The sequence below is a fragment of the Moschus berezovskii genome, chromosome 3 (assembly GCF_049115385.1).
Source record: "Moschus berezovskii isolate FMDL1 chromosome 3, NW_MosBer_1.0, whole genome shotgun sequence".
NCBI lineage: Eukaryota > Metazoa > Chordata > Mammalia > Artiodactyla > Moschidae > Moschus > Moschus berezovskii.
Window position 1 is genome coordinate 52,358,095 of NC_142462.1, and position 8,928 is coordinate 52,367,022.

Genomic DNA, 8,928 nt, shown 5'->3' on the forward strand with positions numbered 1-8,928 from the left:
GAATGACAAACATAGACACACTTGCACGCACTCACTCAAACTCAGAAACATTCAGGACATAGAAAAAATGCCTAAGAAGGCCTTTGATAATAGTCACGTGGGGGGTCATGAGCTACATTCCCAGGGATTAACTGTGGCCTCTGTTCCCATGGTGATTATACATTCAACTCAGGGCCTCCTTCCCACTCAGTGTAACCTTCATTAAGAGGCGAAAAACAAAAGGAAATAAAGCTAAAGCACTTCAGTGAGTCCACACTGGGCACAAAGGCGGCCAGTACCATAGCCAGATGCAGGGAGCTGCTCCAACTGTCACATTGCACACCTCATAGTTTGCTAATAGCCCCCTCCTCATTAGAGGGCCACTGTAGAAAATGCTGGACCAGGAAAGCTTTGTGAAACATGCAAAGATTTTTTTACTCCAATTCATTTGCAATTTGCTTTATTATCTTATTAGTTATGCCCAGATGAACAATTCTAAATTTATCTTCCTATATCAATTTGTAAGAACCTCTGTGACTAATGTGTGTGTGTGTGAGTGTGTGTGTGTATGGGTGCTTGACTGTGATACGTGATGATCAGTAGAAACAGTACTTTTCCCACATGGTTCTTCTCCCACAATAAAAAAATTTTTTGGAACTGTAACTGCTTTTTCTCCTAAAATTCAACTTTTTATTTTGAAGTAATTATAGATTCACATGCAATTGTAAGAAATAATACAGAGAGATCTCATGTACCCTTTATCTTTCTTGTCCAACAGTAATAGTGTTCATAACTGTAATACAATATCACACACAGGAAATTAACTTTTGATATCAAGTCTAAAAATTCTTCACCTAGCCCTACATCCCAGAGATTTTATGTTATGTGTTTTTCTAAAAGTTTTATACTTTTACGTTTAAGTCTACGATTCAATTTTAGTTGATTTTTATATAAGGTGTGTGATTTAGGCTAAGGTTCACTGAGGGAAGTGGGGAGGGTATCTAGAAATATCCAATTGCTCCAGCACCATTTGTGGGAAAGGGTATCCTTTGACCATTAAATTACTTTCTCATATTTGACAAAAATTAGTTGGCTAGATGTGTGTGGGTCTATTTCTGGCTTGAGATAATCACAAAAGATTGAGATAAAAATGACAAAGCTTCAAGAACTTGGAGATATGCTAATAAACATGGAAGACAGATAAAGTAATTCATCAGAAAGAGAACTGTTATCCCCAATAAAGAACTCACTGAGTGGAATGCCAGAAGATGTAATCAAAGAGAATTTTCCTAAAATGAAGAAAGATGTGAATCTACAGATTGAAAAAATATATTGTGTTCCCTGAAATTTTGATGAAAATCACTGAACACAAAAATTACTCAAAAAAAATTACTCAATATTAAGATATATCCATAGTTAAGTTATTAGACTTCAAAAATAAACTTTTTTTTTTTTCTTTACATTTTCAAACAGATAAAGTGAGCCATATTTAGGGTGAATGAAGTGAGTGAGTGAAGTCATTCAGTCGTTTCTGACTCTTTACGACCCCATGGACTGTAGGAGCCTACCATGCTCCTCCGTCCATGGGATGTTCCAGGAAAGAGTACTGGAGTGGGTTGCCATTTCCTTCTCCAGAGGATCTTCCCAACCCAGGGATTGAACCCAGGTCTTCCACATTGCAGGCAGACGCTTTACCATCTGAGCCATTAGGGAAAACAAATTTGGTTAACCTCTGTTTCTCCAAAGCAATATTGAAGAAAATAATGGAGCTGTGTTTATGAAATTCTGAGCAAATGAAAATGTGACCCAAGAATATCAAGCCCAGATAAAATATTGCTCAAGGATAAAGACAAAAGCAGATTCTCAAACATGAAAAGCTTAAAGGAATCTGACATCCCTAAGGAAACAACTTTCAAAACAACAAAACTAGCAAAAACTATTTGACAATGAAATTCAGTCAAAAGATTAATCAGTTTAGAAAAGCCACATAAAAGGACTGGTGATAAACATCAACCCATTTAAATATTATGACCATACCAACAAATAGTGCTGAGACAATTAGATATCCATGCAGAAGAACAAAGTTGGATATCCTATCTCATATGATATTATAAAAATTAACTCAAAATGGATCAAGGACGTAAATGAAAGAACTAAAATTATAAAACTCTTAGAGGAAAACACAGATGTAAATCTTCACAATCTTTGTGCATATTTTTTTTAATATGACACCTAAAACACAAGCAACTAAAGAAAAAAAAAATACACTGGACTTCATCAAATAAAAACATTTGTGCTTCACAGACTCAGTGGAAAGACTGGAGAAGCAAGGTCTGAAAATGAGTAGGAACAGAGGCCAGGCAGGATGCCCACAACACTGGAGTTCAGTGCCTCCATCACTCCTAGGCTCTCCAAAGGCCACTTCTGCTATGTCATTTCCCCACCTCCCCTACACTCCCTCAGACATCAAAGTCAAACTCAAAATCCCAGTGAGATACCATTTCACCTCCACTAGGATGGCTGAAGTTTTAAAAAGAGACAATAACAAGTAGGTATGGATGTGGAGACGTTAGAACCCTGACGTGCTGCTAGCGGAAATGAAAAGTGGTACAGCACTTTGGAAAACAATATGATGGTTCCTCAAAAAGTTACGTGTAGAGTCACCATCTGACACAGCAATTCTACTCCTAGATATATACCTGAGAAATGGAAACAGATGTCCACTTGTATACTGATGTTCACAGCAGCATAAGTCACAAGGACAAAAAGGTGGCAATGACCCACAGGTGTATATCCATGAAACAGAATATTATTCAGCAGTAAAATGGATGAAGGACTTACATGTTTGACGACATGGATGAACCCTGAAAATATTATGTAAAGTGAAAGAAGTATAGTCCTTGATTATAAGAAACATGTATACTCAATGATTATATGAAAGACTATACATTCTATTATGCCGCTATTAGAAATGTCTAGAAAAGGCAAAACTGTCAAGAAACAAAGTAAATTTTTTTGGTAGTTATCTAGGGTTGGGGGGAGGAGAAGGCAATGGCAAGCCACTCCAGTACTCTTGCCTAGAAAATCGCATGGACAGAGGAGCCTGGTGGGCTGCAGTCCATGGGGTCGCTAAGAGTCGGACACGACTGAGTGACTTCACTTTCACTTTTCACTTTCACACATTGGAGAAGGAAATGGCAACCCACTCCAGTGTTCTTGCCTGGAGAATCCCAGGGACGGCGGAGCCTGGTCGGCTGCCGTCTATGGGGTCGCACAGAGTCAGACACGACTGAAGTGACTTAGCAGCAGCAGCAGGGTTGGGGGGAAAGGTAAGAGTGGAGGTTGACAGCAAAGGGTATGGGTTTCTTTTGTGAGGTAATTAAAATGTTCTGGAATTGGTGGTGATGGTGACCCAAATCTGTGAATATACTGAAAGTCACTGAACTGTATAATTTAAGTGGCAGAATTACATGATGTGTGAATCATTTCAAAATTGTTACCAAGACTTGGATAAAGGATTTGAATAGATATCTTAGTTGTTCTGCTTTTAAGATTTTCTCTGTCTTTCTATAGTTTCATTTTTATATGTCAAGGTGTAGATGTCTTAGAGTTTATTCTACTTCGAATTTGTTCAGATGTTTAGACATGTAGATTAGTGTTTTCTATCAAATTTGGGTGTTTTGGATCATTATTTCTTCAAAGATACTTTCTCTCCCTTTCTGTACTTTCTGTCTGGAACTCCCATTATGTGCATGTTGGAATGCATGAAGGTATCTCAAAGAAATCTGAGGCTCTGTTCATTTCACTTCATTTTTTTTCTCTTTAGTATATGTGCTGCCGAAGCTAGCACCATTTTTTTTCTCTTAAACCCACAGACTGTTAATCTCAGTTGATCTATCTTCACTTTCTGGCTCTTTCTTCTACCTGTTTATAGCTGCTATCGAGTCCATCTAATGAATTTTCCATTTCATTTATTATATCTTTTAATTCCAGGATTTTGATTTAAAGATAATTACTCACTGGAAAAGACTCTGATGCTGGGAAAGGTTGGGGGTGAGAGGAGAAGGGAACGACTGAGAATGAGATGGCTGGATGGCATCACCGACTCTGTGGACATGAGTTTGAGTGAACTCCGGGAGTTAGTGATGGACAGGGAGGCCTGGCGTGCTGTGATTCATGGGGTCACGGAGAGTTGGACACGACTGAGCGACTGAACTGACTGACTGACTGACTGACTATCTCTTTGTTGATATTCTGTATTTGATGAGACATAATTCTCATATCTTCCTTTAGTTGTTTCCTTTAGTTTTGTGAACATTTTAAAAACATCTTATTTTAAAAGGTCTTTGTCTTTTTAAGTCCAATGTCTTGGCTTCCTCAGGGACATTTTCTTTGATGTTTTTTTTCCTGTGTATGACTGTATTTTCTTAGTCCTTTGAATTGTAATTTTTTTGTTGAGAACTTGACACTTAAAATAATATAATGTGTCAGTTCTGGATATCAGATTCCACTTTCTCCCAGATATAGTCGCCGCTGTTTGCTATAGTGACTTTTCTAAATGAATTCCTTAAAGTCATGTGTTACCACTGAAGTTTCTGCTCAAATAGCTTAATGGTCAGCTAACAATTATACAGATACTTCCATGAATGCCTGGATCCAATGAACTTCTCAGTCATTGCAAAGAAGCTCTGTGTATTCCTTCAACACTTAGCCAGGCAGTTGACAACTCTGCCTTAGCCTTTTCTTCCTGCTTGCACAGAGCCTCAGGGTCAGTCAGTGGGTTCTCAGGTCTCTCCTGGGCATGTGTACAGCCCTGAGTATGCACATAGCTATAGACATGTGCATGGCTTTCCACACTCCCAGAAACATGTCTGGGCTTTTCAAAGCCTCTATAGGTAGACCTCAGAGATCTTGTAGGTTCAGTTCTAGACTACTACAATAAAGTAAATATTGTAATAAAGTGAGTCACATGAATTTTTCAGTTTCCCACTTTACATAAATGTTATGTTTATACTATACTGCAATGTGTGATAGCATTATGTCTAAAAAGTCAATGTACAGACCTTAATTTAAAAATTATCTCTTGCTAAAAAGTGCTACCCATCATCTGGGCCTTAGTAACATTCAAGGTCACTGACATCACAGATCATCATAACAAATATAATAATAATGAAGAAAGTTTGGAATACTGTGAGAATTTCCAAAATGTGACATAGAGACACAAAGTGAGCAAATGACCCAGGAGAAAATGGTGCCAATAGGGTTGCCGCAAAATTTCAATTTTTAAAAGTTACAACATTTGTGAGGCACAAAAGGTATAGAGCAGTAAAACGGGGTATCCTTCTATGGACAACTGAGGCCCTAGCTTTTTCTTTTAAGCTTCTTGGTTTGCCTATTGTTTGCCCTTATTATCTGCTACCTCCAAGCAGCCACCTAAAGTTAGACAGCTGCCTCTAAATATTTTCGACAAACATCTCCAGAAGAAGGCTTCTGGCCTCAAGTCAGGTCAAATAAAGGCAAACTTTCAAGTGAGGTCATCCAGAAAAGCATAAAAAGTGAAAAAAGTGAAAATGTTAGTCGCTCAGTCATGTCAACTCTTTGCAACGCCATGGACTGTAGCCTACCATGCTCCTCTGTCCATGCAATTTTCCAGGCAAGAATACTGGAGTGAGTTTCCATTTCCTTCTTCAGGGGCCTTCCTGACTCAGGGGTCAAACCCACATCTCCTGCCTTGGCAGGCAGATTCTTTACCACCGAGTCACCAGGGAAGCCCCAGCGGAGCATGAGACAGGTCAAATAATTTAGATTCTCTGGATTTGAAGCCCTGAAGGAATTCCAACCCAATTTTGCCCTCTCTGGTGGCTGCCAGGCTGCTGATTTTCACCTTGGTTGTGGGATAATGGTTTTCAAGGGTACCATGGAGTTAGGGGCAAGAGGCTAAAGACAGAGTTAAACACTATAATTTTAAACCCTTAAGTTAGAACAGTATGAAGCTCAGTATTCTTACTGAGATTTCGGTGTTTTTACTGGATAAAAAAAAAAAATAGCACCCCAGATTATTGCAAGCCTTGTTTAATTTTCAGAGTTTTGAAAATGTTGATTCTGGCTGTTTTTATTTTTCATTTATTTATTTAGGCATGTGGCGTAGCATGTGGGATCTTAGTTCCCTGACCATGGCTCAAACCCAAGCCCTCTGCAGTGGAAGTCTGAAGTCTTAACCACTAGACCACCAGAGAAGTCTCATATTTTGGCAAATTTTAAAAGCAGTTTTCTCATTTATTTTATGAAAAGAAGAGAGAATTTTCAGAGGTCTTTATTCTGTCATTTTCCCTGAGATCTTAAACTAAGTTTGAATTAGGATGCACTGAAATTTCCCAGGTGCTTCCTGTGATTATACCTAAATAATTTTGTATATATGTATGATGTTTGTATTTTTTTATTGTTAACACACATTTGTTTTAGAAACCTGAAGGAATAAACTTGGCTGTCTTTATTATATAATAAATCCTGGAGGCTGAACCTGTGGATCATAGCAGAAGGGAGAGGTGGAGAGAGATGAGTCTGGAAAGATAAGTAGGAATCAGCTCATGAAGGGACCTATCTTCCATACTAAGGAGCCTTCACTTTATCCTGACCAAGGGAAGTTACTGGGGGGTTCTTCACAATGGGACTATCATACTAAAAGTTGCAATCAAAAAAGACTCCTTGTTCCAAACACTATGACAGCTGGGCTGGAGTAGATTGAAAAGGCTGGAAAGGGGTGTATTAAGTGTATGTTGAGAATGAGAAAAAGGGAGGAGCTGAGGATGAAATCCAGGTTTCTGGTTTGGATGTCTAGTGAATGGAGATATCATTGGCTGTTTTCATTGACTATACAAGAATAGACTTAGGAGCAAGCCAGTGAAGTGCATTCTGGACAAGTTGATACTGAGGTGCCAATGGGATATTCAAGTGCAGTTGTCTAGTCACTGAATGGTTAAGTGGGCCTGGTCTCAAAAGAAAGACAAACAGGGAAGGCCTCAAGTGAAAGTGGAAACCATCAGAGACAGTGTGCAGTAGAAGAGGCCCAGGTCGAGGTCCAAAACCCTGGGGAACACCAACTTTCAGGGTAGGATGATGTGGTGTTTAAGTGCAAAGGCTTTGGAGCTACGTAGCTTATTATTAGTATCCTGAACTTTAGTCATGTATGGATGTGAGAGATGGACCATAAAGAAGGTTGAGTGCTGAATTATTGACGCTTTTGAACTGTGGTGTTGAAGGAGACTCTTGAAAGTCCCTTGAACTGCAAAGAGATCCAACCAATCCATCCTAAAAGAAATCAGTCCTGAATATTCATTGGAAGGACTGACGCTGAAGCTGAAACTCCAATACTTTGGCCACCTGATGTGAAGAACTGACTCATTTGAAAAGACCCTGATGCTGGGAAAGATTGAGGGTGGGAGGAGAAGGGGACGACAGAAGATGAGATGGTCGGATGGCATCATGGATTCAATGGACATGAGTTTGAGTAAGCTCTGGGAGTTGGTGTTGGACGGGGAAGCCTGGGGTGCTGCACTCCATGGGGTTGTAGAGTTGGACAGACTGAGTGACTGAACTGAACTAAACTGAACTCAGGTGAGTTATTTATACCAGTTTCTACATCTATAAAAAAGCACAGGAATAGTATAGTTAGTACAGTACTGGCTATTTTTAGTCTCACTAAGAGATATGTGCATAAAGAAGGTAAAGAAGAAGGGACTAGAAGAAACAGCAGCTCTTAAAATACAATGAGGAGGATTTTCCTGGTGCCTCAGTGGCAACTAGAGAGTAGCCTTTGCTACTGCAACAAGAGAAAAGCCTGCACAGCAACCAAGACCCAGCACTGCCAAAATAGATAAAGTAAAATAAAATGATACAATGAGGAAAGTGGACTTCCTGGGTGGTCCAGTGGTTGAGACTCCTCTTCCAGGGCTTCGCTGGTTGTCTGGTGATTAAGAATCTGCCTGCCAATGCACTGGACACAGTTCTATCCCTGGTCCAGGGAAGATCCCACATACCTCAGAGCAACTAAGCCTTGTGCGCCACAACTACTGAGCCCAAGAGAAGCCACTGCAACGAGAAGCCCTTGCAAGATAACAGAACAGAAGCACCGTTCTCTCTGCAAGTAGAGAAAGCCCCACTGCCACAGCAAGGGAGACCCAGCACAGCCAAATAAACAAACAAATCTCAAAAGAAAGAATCCTCTTCCAACACAGGGGATATGGGTTTGATCCCTGGTTATGGTAACTAAGATCCCACATGCCACAGAGAACTACACCCACCGCGGGCAATTACTGAGCTAGAGCAGTTCATAGTCAACCACAGGCGCCCAAACTAGAGAGCCCCTGTGCTCTGGAGCCCCACCACCACTAGAAAACTCTGCGCTTTGCAAGGAAGAACCCCGTGTGCGGCAACTAAGGCCCCATGCAGGAAAATAAACAAATATTCTTAAACAGAATGAAGAAAGAAATCCATGTCAAGGAACGTATGTCCATCTTTCAGCAGTTAGTGGCTTCACCAACAATTTCTGTGGAATGGGATGAGCCAGACTGTAAGGTGCTGAAGAGTGAATAGGTGTCAACACTGACACTTGCTTCTCTCCCCTCACCACGCCCGTCCCTTGCACTGGAGACTTCCTCTAAGGACAGTGAGGAATCACGTTCCTCATTACGGATCAAATCCCCCCATTTCCAATCAATTTTACCCACCACTGGGATAATATGTTGCCCCAAGTTACCGTTAACCCTTCTACATTTGTGCCTTGCACGTCGTAGGAGAGAAAAATACCCGCTGATACAGGGGCTTCTGCAGACTCCCTAATTCGTGTTCTTCAGTCAGCACCACGTCCAGGAAGATTCCAAGACCGCTTACAGGACTGTCATTCCCATCATGGTCACTAGGTGGGGTCCGCCCTCTCGCCTGGGACCTCAG